Source organism: Schistocerca gregaria, chromosome 7 (assembly GCF_023897955.1).
Source record: "Schistocerca gregaria isolate iqSchGreg1 chromosome 7, iqSchGreg1.2, whole genome shotgun sequence".
In the NCBI taxonomy this organism is placed as follows: domain Eukaryota; kingdom Metazoa; phylum Arthropoda; class Insecta; order Orthoptera; family Acrididae; genus Schistocerca; species Schistocerca gregaria.
Window position 1 is genome coordinate 316,900,721 of NC_064926.1, and position 18,526 is coordinate 316,919,246.

At 42.4% G+C, this 18,526-nt stretch overlaps 1 protein-coding gene across 1 annotated transcript in view; it reads left to right on the forward strand.

Annotated features, from left to right (window-relative positions):
* The window catches only part of LOC126281571 (uncharacterized), a 248,313-nt gene that overhangs the window by 194,124 nt on the left and 35,663 nt on the right, over positions 1–18,526 (forward strand). The window lies entirely within an intron of this gene.

Consider the following 18,526-nt stretch of genomic DNA (forward strand, 5'->3'; position numbering starts at 1 on the left):
ATACAGATTGTAACGGAATTTCGAAACAAAGTTGGTAGAACTGTTAGATAAGCGACTGTTTTGTAATTCATTCTACTGTTGCGTGGCATTTAAGTGTTTGGTGCAGTTGATGAAAGCTATGGAATGTGAGGCGTCGTGTTCACATGTTTAGTTTGCTTTAAAAGTAGGGTGCTTTCAGCTTATGAGCGTATTTTTCATGTTTAACATCTGTTTCGACGAGGTGATACATACAAAGATTTCGTGCGGGAGGCATTTGCTGGAAAATTCCCAGAAACAGCTGCATCTCATAGTAATGTGGTTCGTCAATTTACTGAGGAAATTCGTGGGACAAGCTCAGTGTTAGATACCGAACGAATTGTAAGACCAGCTAAACTAAACGAACAGAAATTGTTGGATATTTATGATTCCATGCACCAGTGTCCAGCGTAATCTTTGTGCTAGTTTCACAAGAAAAATATATCAATCTTGCCACCGCGCATAAAGCGATTAGGGCAACACAGAAATTGTTCCAGTATAAGCTGATAGCAGTGCAAGAATTCAAAGATGCGGACCACGAAACGCGAAGACTTTCCTGCTATTGGTTTATATTTTTTTTTAATTGCAAGGAGTGCTTTTGATATGCTTAATGTCATCATCTGTACAAGCGAGGCCACCTCTCTGGTCATATTAACGCACAAGATAACTGATAATCGTCAGCGTAGAATCCTCGACCTGTGCTTGAAACGCCATTATATGATCAGAAAATTGGAGTATTGGTAGCTGTATCCTTAGGGCGCGGTGCATTATTGGACGCTTATTTTTTGAAGAAATCGTGGACAGTGAACGTTATTGTTTACTGATCCAGAATTTCAGTGGTCTGCTAAAGGAAGACGAATCAAATTCTCACGGTTTCAACAAAATGACGCTGCTGGGCACACAGCTAACAATACTATGCGCCTTCTGGAGGAGTTTTTTGGGTAACTTGTTATCTCAAAAAAGCTATGGCCCCCTCCCTGGCCGGACCTTACTCCATCAGACTATTTTTTATGGGAAGCAGTGAAATCTGTTGTGTATCGTAATCGCCCACGCATGCTTTGCGATTTAAAAGCTGAAATAACTGAGTAAGTGAGAAGCATATCACAATCACATCTGCGGAATTTGTTTTCCAGTACAATCAAGCGGGTTTGGACTTGTATAGCCGCCCGTACACGTCATTTCCGATCTACGCTGCAACTGCACAGCAATTTTCTGAATACCTGTACACGAATTTTAACTAACGCATAGGGGAGAAAAATAGTTGGAGACCAGGCAGCGTGTACACATAACAGCAAATATGGCAGCACCTGAAGAAGACAGCTTGGTCGGTTCTCGAAATGTTGTGCAGAAAAAGGAAGCAGCAACTTGGCGGAACACCCTGAGGTGCACTATTAATCAATCGCGTAGAGAAAATCTGAGAGGCCACAAAAAGTTTTGGTTTTTCAAAAGATCCATCCGGTTTTACTAGGGTATATCATCTCGACATGATCATAAAATATTGGGGTGAATTTTACAACTACGTTAAGAAGCATAGTTTTCATGTACCTTTCAAAAATGTACAATACGCTTCTCACTGGACTCACAGCAAACATCCAGTTGATAGTCAAATTCATCCTATACTTTTGTGAGCATGTCTGGAGGTACAGCGCGGTTGACAACTGCTGGATAATCATTGATGCAAATGGTCGTCGTGCAATACGTCTCTCCAACTCATCCCACATGTGCCCGATGAAACTTAAGCCGGTGCATCGGGCAGGCCAGTCCATTCCCCGAATATCCTCCCCTTCCACGTGCTCGTCCATCTGTACAGTTAGATAGGGTCATGCATTGCCATCCACAACAGTGAAGTCAGGGCCGAATGAAACCCTAAAAGACGTTCATGGGGAAAGAGTAGTGTCACAATAACTTGGACCCGTGAATGGACCGTGTTCCAAGATTCAAAAGTCAGTACGCCCATGCAACATTATGCCTCCCCAAACAATAACACTTGGACCACCAAAACGATCATCTTCGACACTGTTCATGGGTGTATTACGTAGAGATGGGAACCCCTAATGAACCCAGGAACACTGTCGAACATGATGGTCTTGGTGGTTCAGACTACACGATGTGGGTAGGCATAATGTTGCGTGGGCGTACTGGCCTCCAAATCTTTGAACATGACACTCTCACCGGTCAGCGTTATTGTGACACTGTACTCCTTCACCATGCGCGTCTTTTCAGAAGTTCATTCGGCCTTCACTTTATCTTTATCGATGATAATGGGCAACTGCGTCGAAATTCTCAGATGGGGAGCTCTTGAAACGAGAGTATATTCGGCGGATGGATTGGTCTGTGCGTTCCCCCGAGTTCAGTCCCATCGAGCACATTCACATCCATATTCACCAGCTACCGTCCAGAAGTTGTCAACCGCTCGGTTGTAGAAATGGAACGCCCTATCACGCGAACTTGTTACGAACCTTGTGATCAGCATAGAGGCACCTTGCAGAGCATTCATTGCTGTCCGTGGTGATCACACACCGTATTAAGAATCATGTCCCATCTTTTATAATGTCCAGGGGACCATAACAAATTGCGGTGACTTCAGTGTAATTGTCTTTGAATAGAAGCGTTATTTCTATTCGTCTCATTAGGTATTTCTCACTGTTACTTTCTGTACTATACTTAAACAGGTCAAAGGGTGTTTAGTATTATGTCCCGTTGACGATTAGATCATTAGAGGCGGAGTGTATGCTCGGTTTGGAAAAGGAAAGGGAGTAAATTGATCATGTGGTTTTCGAAACAAGCGTATTGGCATCTGCCTTAATTGGTTTAAGCTTAACACAGTAAATCTAAAGCTCGATGAGCGGAAGGAGATTTGAGTCATAATCCACCCCAATACGCCGGCCGCTGTGGCCGAGTGGTTCTGGGCACTTTAGTCCGGAACCTCGCTGCTGCTACGGTGGCAGATTCGAATCCTGCCTCGGGCATGGATGTGTGTGATGTCCTTAGGTTAGTTAGGTTTAAGTAGTTCTAAGTCTAGGGGACTGATGACCTCAGACGTTAAGTCCCATAGTCCTTAGAGCCATTTCAACCATTCCACCCCATTTCGAGTCCAATGTCTTACCGTTTAGTCATTCCACTCGGCAGAGAGAATGAAGAATAACTACACGCTAAGATTAGAAATTACCAACTTACTACTGTTTGGGCCTCTGACTCTCCGATTTACGCTGACTGACAACAAAAGTGAAACAGCCTCAACAGTAGGAGGAAACGAAATAAACTTCACGTTTGAGAGGGTTTGTGATGTTGTTTCAGTGATTAAAAATCGAGTCAGATTTAGAAAAAAATTTGGCAATATGAGCCCGCTAACCAGTACGATGTTCCACTCACTATGGACCGGATTCATTCACTGATTCGGTTGGATAAGGTGTCATAAAGCCACTGTTTCATCTCCTCAGGCAAGCTGGCCCACATCTGTCCTAACTGGTGTTTGATGTCCTGAATACTGGCGCTGGAACAGAGTTGACGTTCGAGCTAAGCTGGTCCCATACATGTTCTACTGAGGAGTTATGTAAGCATCTTACTGGCCACTGGAGGACCTCGACATCAAGCAGACAGCCGTAGACAAACGTTCCATGTGTAGACGATCATTGATCTGTTGAAAAAATGGCAGCACGATACTTGTCAATGAGGGATAACATAGCAGGATGCATGACTTCCGTGGCACATCATTGTGGCCTCAGGGTTCCCTCGGTCACAACGAGCCGTGACTTGAAGTCATACCGATGGCTTTTCACACCATGACGCCGGAAGTAACACCGTTGCGCCTCTCCAAAACATTGGAAGAATGGGACCTCTCACCTCGTCGGCGCCATATTCGCCATCCAGGGGGTAGTACAGAGCCGCGATTCGTCACTGAACAGAATTCGACGACGATCATCTGCATTCCATGCTACCCGTCACAGCACCACTTCTAACTCAGCCGTTTCTCTTATGATGTTAACGGCATACTACACATGGGATGTTAATTCACTAGCCGGGCTGCTGCTACTCTCTGACCAATGGTGTGGGATGACAAAATGTTGCAGGGACTCTACAGCTTGTTTTCGTATAGCAGCCGCAGATGTGAAGCGGTGACGATGTGCTTGTTGCACAATACGGCTATCCTTCCCTGTGGTGAGCAGATATTGTCGACAGGAACTTTGAGGATGAGTACGGCTGCCCTCACATGCCCAAACAGTCCAACATCGGACCACTGTTTCATCCCGATGTGCCAAACATCTGAATATTCCACGATTTGACCAACCAGCCAAACGGACACCCGCAATGACGACCCTTTCAAACACTGTCAGGTGCTGACAATACTGTCTCACACGAGTACGTGGCATCTTCGTCTCCTTCAGAGTGGTCACTCAACATCTGACGCTGTTCATGCTCCTTAATCCCCTACCTGGCCTTGAAACAACGTTAAACACGAAAACTTTGGTGACCGTTCTGTCTGCCACAGAGAATTTTATCTATAATCACATATACACTTGTCTTTAGTATGTAGGTGTTTGATGTTACACTGACACCCGATTGTTTCTTTTGGGTGCTTGGCTTTTTTGCTCAGGCAGTGTATACACGTCAAGAACCTGGAATGTGTTGTTCTACTACTGTACTATATATCCACTGCTACGCCACAGATTTTCTAATGTATAATAATACCCTAGGTTACAGACCACTACACTACATTACACTACACTGTGCTGGAAGCTAGATGCAGAACTGTTTTTTTCCTTCATTTGTTTCGGATTGTTAACCTCTGACGTGCTGAGGCGTAGCTCAGGGGCTGTGCTGCCATGGCAGCTTCGTTAGTCTTTGGACTTACATGACCGCGGAGACTGATAGTGGGATGGCTGTCAGGGTCTCAGGATGTCCTTCCGGTTCTCTCCGAGCCCCATCTCCTCGCTGCTTCCTAAGGACGCTGCGGCTGCTTGTTCCATCTTGGTGTGCCTCGTTTTCATGACGCGTGACATCTTCCACTCTGTCTCCTTTAGACACGTTTGCAGTTCGTTGTCTGATTTTCACCTGTCAGTCTTTTCAGCCTGTGCTGCAGATCGTCATTCCTTATTACGCTTTTCACCGTGTTATTAGGAAATCCATTCCTAGCCTTGACTGTACCATATTGCCTCTTGACACACTCAAGACAGTGTGTTCCAGGGTGCCATTTCTTCACATTCAGATGCTTGTGGCGTGCATGCGTAGTTTTATTAAATTAGTGAGCTATAACTCACGTTCCGTTCTTTTGGTCAGGAAAAATTAGATGCCTCTGTAGACTGCCTGACTGACACGAATTTTCTAGAAATTAAACGCTGATTCACAATTGAAGTGTTGTGAACACACAAAGACACTTGCAAACAGAATAGCATCAGCATGTTACGCCCTAAATAGCTCTGTCATTGGTGTGTAACAGCCAGTTCCTTTAATTACATACCATTCACACGTACGCTCGATTCTTAGCTGTGGAATCTTTTTCTGGGGAACAAAATCAGAAAGTATGAATACAATTTTCAAACAGCAGAAACGTACACATGAGTATAACAACCAAAAATAGTAACTGGGCCTCATTGTAAAGATCAGATCAAAGCATGCAACTTTCAACTGCACCATGTAAATACATTTACTATCAGTTGCGCACGTAAAAATAACTTTGACTGTTAACGAAGATGTACAAACAGCTCCCTCGTGCCCAAGGAACAAGATCTACATTGAAGTAACATTTATGAATAAAGATGAAACATAAAATTCAAAACATTTAAATGAGAACATTTTAGGTTAGCTTTAACGTGACAGTTTTTGATAATGAATGGAACAACAAATTTACTGTTTCCAGTCACTGTTTATATATTTCCATGACCCGTTTCAATTATTAGGACCTCCATCATCACGTGGAATTTATGTGTATTGATATGACATACGTGTTGTGTCAAGTAAGACTTTGAGGTAACCTGTGGAACTGTACAGCAGAGAAAGAAAACCTTATTTCAGAACTTGGCTCTATGGAGGTCTATGGCTACAACCTGAACGTAAATGTAAATGTGAAAATGAAACAATTGAAATAGAATATCTCCAGTGGTCACCGTTTCCTTTCTCCGTCGTAATCATCACTTATAAAATGTCACATTTTGTAAACTAATATTGTCTCTAGAAATTGCTAGGTGCAAAGAACATACAGCTGATACGTTAGAGTAAATATTTCAAGTTTTTATTTTTTATTTTTTTACTTTTTATTTTTATATTTGGCCTTTGAGTATGTACTCAATTTAGCCATCGGCAACACATAGTGACAATGTACACATAATTGAATAAACAAATCCAGAAGTACATATTTACAAGAATAAAAAGCTTAACTGTTACAGGTTTGTACATATTGTTTTAAAAATAGAATTGAATTGAATTGGAAAATAATTAAAAGTGCCTTGACTTACAATTCACACCAATTCTGAAATATCTTCATCAGCAAGACATATTTATAATTTATGTACACCATTAAAACCTACAGATTGTGACCAGTACTCTTGATGAAGTTAACTATCACTTTATATAGACGAACGTCTTTAGTACACAAAAGAGAAGAAGCTGATTGAGGAAGATGGTAGCCCATACTCAGCAATGTCTTCAGAAAGACCAACCGTTCACGGTCATGCGCAAGTCATTTTTCTGTTAAATATATAGTTGAAACTGTGTACTCATTTGTGTAATTAGGTAATATGTTGAAAACATTTTGTGTAATAATTATGTCTGCCACGTGATGTATTTACTAGATCAAATCTGTTCGTCTATTCATCAAAAGTTCTCCACAATAGTTTAGGACTTACTCCGAAATAATGGTTTTGTTTTGCTATATCTTCTTTGTAATTTGAAGTAGTGGTTATGTTTTGCTATATGTTCTTTGCACCAAGCAGCCTCTAGACACGATCTCTGTTAACAAATTGTGACATTTTGTAAGTGACATATTACGACAGAGAAAGGAAACAGTGACCACTTTAGGTATTCTATTTTTTTGCTTCATTTTCACGTATGCCGTCATGTTCAGTTTTCAGTCAAAGACCTCCACAGAGCCATCTACAGAAAGGGCGTTTTCTTTCTCCACTAGACAGGGCCACAGGTTACTCCAAAATCGTGAAACAACACACACGTTATATTAGTACACAAAAATTCCACCTGATGATGGAGGTTTAAAGCTTTAAACGCGTTGTGTAAATAAAAAAACAGTTACTTGTAATAGTAAACTTGTTGTTTCATTCGAAATTCAAAACAGTATGTTCTACCAAGGAACAGGATTGTATAATAAATTGCCTAAAATGGTAATGATGTTACTAAACAAAGATATTTAAAAAAGGATGTTAAATAATACCTGTAAAAGAATTCTGTCTCTACAGGGAAAAAGTTCTTAGGTAACACAGACTACAGGTTTGGTAAAAAAATCTAACACGCATAATTAATAATAAAACACCTCTCTCATTTCGCGACACACTTCCGCGCTTTACTGTTGTTTTTATTTTCTCGAAGACCTTACAGTAACACTCTGAAATGGTAACATTAACAGCTTCTCCTCCCTCTCAGCTTAACACCTAACTCATGGAGGGATGCTGACTTCATTTTTTAGCAACCAAATGGAAAGTTCTGGTGTACAAAACCAGAACAGCATATGAGCCTCGTCATGCTCCCTTTTCTAGCCGAGAGCGCGTGTGTAACAATTGCAATGATTGATGTTAAGCAAACAATGAACAAGGAGACTCCGATTTTTTTCATTATGAAATGAAGTGTATATAGTGTGAACAGTAACTGGTGTTGAAATGGCTCTGAGCACTATGCGACTTAACTTCTGAGGTCATCAGTCGCCAAGAACTTAGAACTAATTAAACCTAACTAACCTAAGGACATCACACACATCCATGCCCGAGGCAGGATTCGAACTTGCGACGGTAGCGGTCGCTCGGTTCCAGACTGTAGTGCCTAGAACCGCACGGCCACACTGGTCGGCTCTGGTGTTGAGAAGTGAATGGACAACGTAGTACTAAGTTTTTGCATATGAAATAACCTCTTTGCAAGAATGGATAAGAAAGACAGAATCGCACACTAAGAATGAACCGAAATGGTTTGCGCTATTTTAAACAGCAAACCCTCCGCCATACATCTTAATGCGGTTACGGAGTACAGATGTAGATGAAACAGGCATGCTTCGTTTTGGGCAGGATGGCGACTCTAAACTGCATCTAGTTACTCTGGCCTAGGTTTGCCATGGTTTCCTTAAATTACTTCGGGCAAATGCTGGATTAGTTCCTACAATAAGGCCAGAGCCTATCCGCTCCTTATCAAACTAGACCTGCAAATATATAAATGCCTGTATACAAGCTATATTTCCGTTAATAGTGAAATGGATGAAACTTTATCCAACCACTTTTTTTCGAAACACTCCCGTAACGTATGTAATATAGTAATGAAGGACTCATTAGATCGGAATATTTAATTGACATCAAGGCATGTGATACATAACAATAGGAGTGATAGTCGTTAACTGACTAATGTAACATTACTTTTCATTTACTCTTTTATTCTTATTTGCATGGCTTGTAAAATTAGAGGACATTTAAAGTAGATTTGGGACAGTTCAGAAGCACCCAGGCTGCCAGAGGAGTAAAGTAGGCTGCCCATCCTTGGAGTCGTTTCACGGGAGAACATGCTGGGAGAGAGGCTCGCAGGCCACCAGTGAAAGTTGATTTTTTCTTCAGAAAACATTGGACACCACAAATAAACATCTCGAAAATAGAATGGGACCCATAGTTTATGGCATTCGTAAGCGTGAGGTGCCGCGGGAAGTTTGACTTCACGAAAACCAAATGTTTATACACCATAAGAATCACGGGGACTGGCTAACATAAATAAACTACAGGTTGACACAGCACCTCAACCGTGCTGACGAGGAACCACCTCATTGGTCCAGGGAGAAACGGAGTATGAGAGAGAGAGAGATGACTTTTTTGTGTGTTAAATGGTAGAATACACAGGGAAGGGAACAAGCGTGCTCCAAAGAAGCATTTTTAGCGGCAGGTGCTCGGAAGAGCGAAAGCCCAGGGTCTGATGCACCAGCGTTTTACTACAATAATGTTGTCATTGGTTGTCAGTTGTGTTATGAACAACTTTATCTGAATAATGGAAGTAATTGTCATTATTGTGTCAGACACAGGGCCCTTTTACAAATATATAGTTTCCTCCACCAACCAACTCCAGTTGCAGAAAGTATCTGATAACTGAAGCAGTACCTTTCCAGTAAATATGGATCTGAAAATGAGCCACTTGAGAGATAACTGTGAATGTGTGGTTACGAGCTGCCACTGACTGCAGAATGAAGCATTGTCCTAGTCAGTACTAATATATTCGAAATGTAAACTTTTCGATGAAGTTCCATCTAAATGTGCTCAAATTGCACTCGTGGCCCATGGCTGGCAAAAGTGGTAGATTCCTTAAAGTGAGACATGAAACACATCAATCTGGTCTAAAATGGTAAGTCGAGCAGGGCCCTCTCCAAGATAACCTGATATCAGTCTTCTGAATTTTCCTCTGTGAACTCATCTTGAAAGTGAAATACTACTGTTGATGAGACTGAAGAACGCGAGCACCGAATTATAGTCTCTGTGTATACAGGACAGCAGCTGGTCAAATATTTACCAAGGAAAATCGCTAAATAGTCGTACTACGTGAGAAGTTGTTTTATTTAGACAACCAATTTCGGCATCTTATTAGTGCCACCTTCAGGCTCCTATGCACTTCATGCCTAGACAATCAGATATATCAGTACTTACATAAGTGGGGCCATCAATATCTGGATTGCATGAATTCGTTTTTGGTGTCTTTCGTTCTAAGACTTATCAAATCTCTGGGAGTTGAGTAGTTACATCCTGAGAATCTGTGTTTGCTGAACGTCGAGGACAGGTCCTTTGCCTGCACAACTGACAAGTTAAAGACGTCTGAAATTAGTCCTGTAACTTATTCGAGGCTACTAAGGGATGGTAGATCCGCAACTGTTCAATACTGAGGAAACTGGATTTTTTTTTTATTTCGTCCGTCTCGGTCGCATTGATATAATATACAGCTGCAATGGTTACTGGTTTCGGGCTGACACACACATTTTCAAACCACTAACCTGACTGACTGTCTGACACAACCAAACTAGTTGTCAGCAGCAACGAGCGCACAGGCGAAATTCAATGAGGATACTTGGTGCCCACTGTATACTTTGCTGTGCTTTTTGACACCATATTGTGTAAATAATACGGTCAATAGCAGGGTGTATGGTTTGAAAATGAATGTGTCGGCCCGAAACCAGTAACCACTACAGCTGAACTTTATATCAATGCAATTGAGACGGATGAAATAAAAAAAAGAAATTATCTAGTTTTCTCAAGAGTCACGTTGGGCCGCTGTGGGTCGCATTGCCTGTTCAAACGCTCGAATGAGCGGAAGGCTAGGTGACAATAAGGAGTCTTGTGTTTCACCAAATCAAAGCCCCTCGTTTGATGAATGTACAAGGGTCATTTCCATATCAAGAAGTTGACATAAAATTGATTACATTTACACTGGACCGACAGTCCCGAGGAACATCCTATAACTCCACTATCCATTCTCGGCATGCTTGGCCATATTTTTTGTAATAACTAAAGAATTCTGTCGGGAAGCACCCACATATATCTGGGAATCAAAACACTTCATTAATTTCGTTTTAAGTTAATCATGTGATATATCATGGGGTTCGACCTCTGTATCCAACTGTTGAACGGATCTATAACATTTGGCATCGGAATAGGCTACTAAATAGGCCCATTGCTGGGTATCGCATTAGATTCCATGTGCTCTGAAATGCTGTTCCACCTTCCTATTAAAAGCAGGAAACGAAGGCACTGTTGACCGGAACCCATTCACTATGGAGTCGATCCGTGAATGTCGGTTGTATGCTTCTGGTGGCGTCACAATACCTGCCATCTTCTCCAATAGTAATTCTTCCGATTGCTGTATTTTTTGCAATAACAAGAGAACTTGAGTGGTCAAGTCTGTGTTGAATAGGGCCATACTGAAAGGAGGATACAATATTAGAACATAAGTTGCACGATACGAAAACGTGTCGAAAACTGTCCTTAAATTACATTCTCTAGTGAACAATGTCACAATATTTACAACTGTTGTACTGCACACCTTGCTGCCAATGACCGTAGTGACCTTACGTGGGCTGCGCAAGCAAAACAGTTGATTGGTTGGTTGGTTGGTTAGTTTGAGGGAGGGAACCAATCACCGAGGTCATCGGTCCCATCGGATTAGGGAAGGACGGGGAGAGAAGTGGGCCGTGCCCTTTCAAAGGAACCATCCTGGCATTTGCCGGAAGCGATTTAGGTTCAAATGGTTCAAGTGGCTCTAAGCATTACGGGACTTAACATCTGGGGTCATCAGCCCCCGAGACTTAGAACTACTTAAACCTAACTAACCTAAGGACATCACACACATCCATGCCCGAGGCAGGATTAGAACCTGCGACCGTAGCAGCAGCGCGATTCCGGATTGAAGCGCCTAGGACCGCTCGGCCACAGCGACCGGCAGTGATTTTGGGAAATCCCGGGAAAACCTAAACAGGATGGCTGGACCCCGGGTTTGAACCGTCGTCTTCGCGTATGCGAGTCCAGTGTGCTAACCACTGCGCCACCTCGCTAGGGAGCAAAACAGTATTCCTAGGTATACATGAGATCAACTTTATTTTAGCAAACATAAAAGTCTGACTCCACTCAAAATCCACTGATGTCATCAACTGTCTCAATAAAGATCATAAAGACCTCCTGAAAGTGTATGAATCGTCCATCGAGTTTATAGCAAACTAACAAAATTAGAAGCTATACATCCGGTTCAGCCCAAAATCACCGATGAGCGAAATTAGAACAAATTCGAATACAGACGGACCACAAGGGAATGGCTGTCCGTTAATCACAAACATAAGTTCAGTCAACTGACTTGTACCAAGCGTTTGCATCTGAATCCATAGAGCCCAAGTAGTAGAGGCAAAGGCTTATTAGTGACTGAAGGCTACTCGTTGTCGTGGCAAAGGCGTGTCGTGATTGAAGCGGTGGCTCTAATTGGCTTGCCGCAGCCCTGTGGTGGCCAGATGGATATGGTGCAGGCTGCTTGCTGGCACGTGGCACAGCGGAAACAAGTAGAGCCGTGTTCGCTGCAGCTCTTAGTGGTGACATTACACTGCCACCTTTTGTGGTGGTGACTGTCGGAGCTGCTGATGCAAACAACCTGTTGTTGTTGTTCACCAGAGACATTGCTGTGCGGTTCTGGAAGAGACATCGCCTACAGACTGGCGCTTCGGCAACCTACGAAACTTACATGCTATGCTGGTGAACTACCTGTTTCAACACAACGGTTTTCACGATTAATTATGCTGCCTACAGGCTGAATATCAATTAATTTTTTTCTTTAATACCATAACTTGTCCAAGATCTGTATCAGTTTCCAAGTTTTCACTCCATCCACTATGTGTTTGATGATTAATCATCATCACCAGACAGGAAACATCATTTTTTATAATTGTTCTTAATGGCAAGCTGTAGCAGTTTCTTCTACCTTACTGTATCCAATTGTAACAGTGCCACAACGGTATTAGCTACAGCGCTACATTATTCCTCTCCACATCCATTTCTCAAGTCAGCCAATCATATTGTTCCTTCAGTAGCACATTAACATATGTGACATAAAGGTTTTAATAGAGAACAACTAATGTAATGACAGATCACAGTAAAAATAAATGAGCGTATGGCATTGGTGGACGGGAGACCCGTCGCGGGGCGGTTCGGCCGCCGCTCCACAAGTTCTTAAACGCCACTACGGCGATTTACGGATGAATGAGGATGAAATGATGATGAAAGACACACAACACCCAGTTATCTCAAGGCACAGAAAATCCCTGACCGTTCGGGAATCGAACCCGGGACCCCGAGTGGATGAAGCGAGAACGCTACCGCAAGACCACGAGCCGCGGACACAGGTCACACAATGTATTTTGTATTAGTGGAATAGCTATTTCTCCAGCAATCAGTTCAAGCTACACTTCGATTTAGAAAACTCCCATATGCCACAACACATACTGAATTTCTTCACAGACAACGACAAGTATACGGATTCAAAGAATTAATCTCTACATAATCTTGAGATGGGTCTTATTTTATCCTTGTTATGTCAAAACACACACACACAAACACACACACACACAGACACACCTAAAAGCGTTTGCATCTCATGAACACTGCCGAACAACTGCTGCTGATTCAAATATTATACAAAGTAAGTGGGCATCGTGACAACAGCAACAATTCTAAAAACATTATCGTGGAGGAAAGATTACTTTTTACTGCTGGATACAGCTTAACCAGACCTTGCTACCTGACTATCGATACTCAATACGCAATCAAATAAAGAATGAGTTTAAAAATATCTAAAAATTGTAAATCATATGACGTGTGAGAGCATAGGGTCCTCACAGAATGCTTTCCACTAAGAACAGCAATGGTAAAAGGTGCGTTCTACCTGAAGATGACGTTTAACTTTCGAGACGCAGTGAGTGTGAGTGTAAGGAGTGAACTCTTTGAGACTGGTGCAGAATTATATAGTTTTAATTAATTAATTAATTAATATCCATCATGGAAATCTATCCAGTATCCTTGTAGAAGAAATTCGTGGATGAAAAAAATTTATCTGTCTGCGAAATTGCAATACCCGGAAGACCTGATTTTAATAACATCAAAACGGAGGCTGTACAGAATAGTGGAAAACATAATAAGTGATTACGATACATGTCAGTACTGCGGCAGACTCAGTTGGCGCGGAACCTCAAAGGAAGTGGAAACGTGCAAACAATCGCAATTATGTGTCGTCCTCATCAAAGAGGCAGTATCAGCATGTCAATCAGTTCGAACAGGACAGAATGGTTGATTTCCAGGAAACGGTTTGTCGTTCGTTGAAACACGGCTTGTAAAGGGCACACTGCTACAACATTGATGCTTGTGTGGAACCATGCATGGTCCTAACCAACAGAACAGATTCGTCCAGTTGACTTATTATTTTAACAAAAAAGTTTTCCCTATTTGTGTGGCGCTCTTTAGTGGTAATTGAAAAATAAATTCTGATAAGAGGAATTTAACTGGAGTGCCGTTAATTAAAAGACGTAGTCAAGTAATAAAAAGAAAAGAAAATGATAAAATTTAAATTATCACGTGGCCCAGATAAATATATCACTAAGAGAGACAAAATTAATAATTCAAAGTATAGCCTAACATGCTTTAATACCGTGGATTGGACTGACCGCGCACATCGTTTGTTCTTTAATATTACGCGTTATGCACAGAAGCGCTCCCCGGAAACTGCATTTACAGATCGACTTAACAGACCTCAGGGTCTCACGAGTGGCTACTACAAATTCGAACATCAGTGATGTTTGGCAGCGACCAGTAAACGATATATCGGCAGTATTGTAATTATCCTAGCTGAAACATGGAAACGTTGGCAGGCAAGGTTAATGCTTTTGAAATCAAACGTTGATAAACAGTAACAATTATTCATTTATTGACGAAACTTTTACATAGATAGCCGGCCGCTGCGGTTCTAGGCGCTTCAGTCCGGAACCAGGCTGCAGCTACGGTCGCAGGTTCGGCATGGGTGTGTGTGATGTCCTTACGTTAGTTAGGTTTACGTAGTTCTAAGTCTAGGGGATTGACGACCTTAGATATTAAGTCACATAGTACTCAGAGCCATTTCTGTTTAAATAGATAACTACTTTACACACCTTGAAAATGTCTTCCAATTACAACTGCCTGTTACAAAATCATTCGATAGAATGGTCATTCAAAGAGATCCATTGACTAGAGCGAAGACATGAATAGAGAGCGGGCCTCAGGGTGGAGAGAGAGAGAGAGAGAGAGAGAGAGAGAGAGAGAGAGAGACGCCGCTCATGTTTATATACAAGTAGACAACTGAAGGCTACTTTACTGTCATTTTTCCTCAGTCTCTTCCTGTTCTGGAAGCCTCTTGAGTAGGAAAATGTTCGAGAGACTACGCTGCACTCCTTTCGGCGCGACTGATCGCATAAAATTTGATTGTTGACACCGCTTGTGCTGCGTCTGATGCATTATTCGCCAATTAAAAAATACAATTGCTCTCTTTCGCTAATTTTATCATCTGTATACTCTCAAATTTAAGAATTAATTACAATTTTACATTATAATACTATTTAAAGAAAATCCGCGGAATTAATACAAAATACAGCGTTTTTTACGTAGGTTTACATAAATTATTTTAATTTTGGGGCTCAAGTTTATTTACGCTAAAAAAGAGACGCTACACAGTGTTGCCTCGACGTTGGAGCACTGTAACAGGCGTGGAAATGTGTTCATGGATGGTTCAACGCGGTCTGTTGACGGCTGCACCAGTGGCGCACATGCCATTGCGTCGGCTACTATAGAACGGAGTTCATCAATCCCACAGACGACCTGGAACACGTGAACGCCGTTACTGGGATGCTGAGTGGAGAAATGTAGTATTCATGGGCGAGCCCCGCTTCAATCTGTCCTACGCTGATGGTCGATTACGTTTTAGAAGCTGCATTGGTAAACGCAATTGGGCAGACTGCATTGTTGAGTAGCATAGATGACAAACGCCAAACGTGGTGGTCCGAGACGCCCGCCTCCTGCGTACAAAGAGCAATCTGAGCAACTACCGCTACATCAGGGAAGTTTCAGAGCTCAACGCACTGCCCCTCGTGCAGGCATCTCCACATGCCGTATTTCAGCAGGACAATGCCCTAATACATGTGGCGAGAAATGTGCAAGCCTTCTTCACAGAATGACCCATACCACTAGTTCCCTGGTTTGCACTTTCGCTGATAACTTGCTCAAAGAAAAGAACATGTCTGAGATACGGTCGTTCTGGTCCACCTGCAACTACTGTCGGTGCTTTGTAGACGTGACTATAACCCGCGTGGCAGTGTGTTGCCCGGCAACACATCCAGGCATTTTTAGATTCTTTGCCACGACGTCTAGAAAGTGTGATTGCAGCAGGCTGATGATTGACACTGTACTGTTTTCTTATGCTCAAAGTGCATGTAGCGGCTGGTTATAACTAAAAGTGCAGCTACTCGCGGAGATCCAGTGTGGGTTGTACTATTGTACAGCAAAAAAAAAAAAAAAAAAAAAAAAAAAAAAAAAAAAAAAAAAAAAAAGAGAGAATTGGTAGATATTCTAATGCGTTAATACTGGACCGGTTTACGAAAATTAGTTACAATTTTGGCGACTAGGTGGAAATCTGATGCTGCACACTTTGTGTCACGGTATGATATCCACACTGTCATTTGGCAAGCCGTAACACGAGTGAGCAGAACGGCTCCAGAATGAGATTTTCACTCTGCAGCGGAGTGTGCGCTGATATGAACCTTCCTGGCAGATTAAAACTGTGTGCAGGACCGAGACTCGAACTCGGGACCTTTACCTTTTGCAGGCAAGTGCTCTGCCAACCCAGCTACCCAAGCAGACTCACGCCCCGTCCTCACAGCTTTACTTCTGCCAGTACCTCGTCTCTTACCTTCCAAACTTTACAGAAGCTCTCCTGCGAACCTTGTAGAACTAGCACTTCTGAAAGAAAGGATATTGCGGAGACATGGCTTCGCCACAGCCTGGGGGATGTTTCCAGAATGAGATTTTCACTCTGCAGCGGAGTGTGCGCTGATATGAAACTTCCTGGCAGATTAAAACTCTGTGGCGGACCGAGACTCGAACTCTGGACCTTTGCCTTTCGCGGGCAAGTGCTCTACCAAATGAGTCACCCAAGCACGACTCACGCGCCATCCTCACAACTTTACTTCTGCCAGTACCTCGTCTCCTACCTTCTAAACCTTACAGAAGCCCTCCTGCGAACCTTGCAGTACTAGTAGTATAGCTATCGAGAAGAAAGACCGTGCGCTGCAAGTGAAACTTTTTTGTGTGAGTGGCAGCAATTACAGTTCTGCAATGACAAAGTATCGCCGACTGGAGGGTGGAGGAGAGGCCCGATGTCATTAAATTATTTAATGAAGATGATAATGAAATTCGAAACACAGATGAGCTTGGTGTAGAACCTGGAAGAGGAAGGCATTGTACTACGGTGGAAGTTGCAGTGATTGACCGTGTAGCACGTGCCCTGTGTAGTGCTAGTGCTCGAAGAGTAGCACGAGAATTGTGCGTCCCACGGTCAACAGTATGGAAGCTTTTGCGGTATGTTTTACACTGGTACCCCGACAAAATCAAGATGGTGCAGCAACTGAAACCCCACGAACCGAAACAACATTTTAAATTGTCCTACGGTTTCTGGCACGGATCGATGTTGATGAATGTGCTTGGGCAATATTTTATGGAGGGACGAGGCACATTTTAAACTACAGGACGCAGTGAAACACAAAAAGGCTACTTTGTGGTATTATTAAACTACGAGTTGCGCACGAAGAACCATTGCACACACATTATCAGACTGTATGATGTAGATTCACAAACACGTTTATTCTCAAAAACAATTAATATATTATAAAATTTCTAAAAACCAATAGCGCATGTGGTGTTGATGGGGTTTTAAACAGAATTCTGAAAAGTTGCGTAACTTAACAATAATGTCCTTAGTTGTAAGTAACGCATCAACGACACTGGAAATTATTGTAGATGACTTAAAATGTGCAGTTGTTAACCGTCTTCATAAGAAAGTTGACAAGACAGACTAAAAGAATTCTCGTCGAATATTTTAAATGACGTCTTCGAAAAACTAATGTACTCGAGAGTAAACTCACACTTAAGTAAAAACAGTTTACTCGGCACGTCACAGTTTGAATTCCAGAATGTTTGCTCGACTGCAAATGCTATTTATATACTCACTCATCAAATAAAAAAAAATGGTTCAAATGGCTCTAAGCACTATGGGAGTTGACATCTGAGGTCATCAGTCCCCTAGAACTTAGAACTACTTAAACCTAACTAACCTAAGGACATCACACACATCCATGCCTGAGGCAAGATTCGAACCGGCGACCGTAACAGCAGCGTGGTTCCGGACTGAAGCGTGGTTCGGCCACAGCGGCTGGTGTTTATTCTCATTCTCTTTTCGTTCTTCTTTGAAGTAAATACAACCAGATGGCCTATCACATGTGCCGTATGCTCTGCCAGTTATCGAGACATCCTTGCACAGCACGTGATTCCTGATATGGAAAAGCGGAAATGTGAAGCAACCCCAGTTTTCATGCACGATGACGCAACGCCTCATGTCGGTCGCCCTGTAAAAAATCTGCTTAAAACAACCTTCCACAAACAGGTTACCTCCATTTGTTTTACAATTCATGGTCTGAAAGATCACCTGACCTGAGCCCAGGTGAATTTTGGTTCTGGGGGCTATCTTCTTGATCTCTGCTTGATCTGAAGGCCAGTAATTCGTT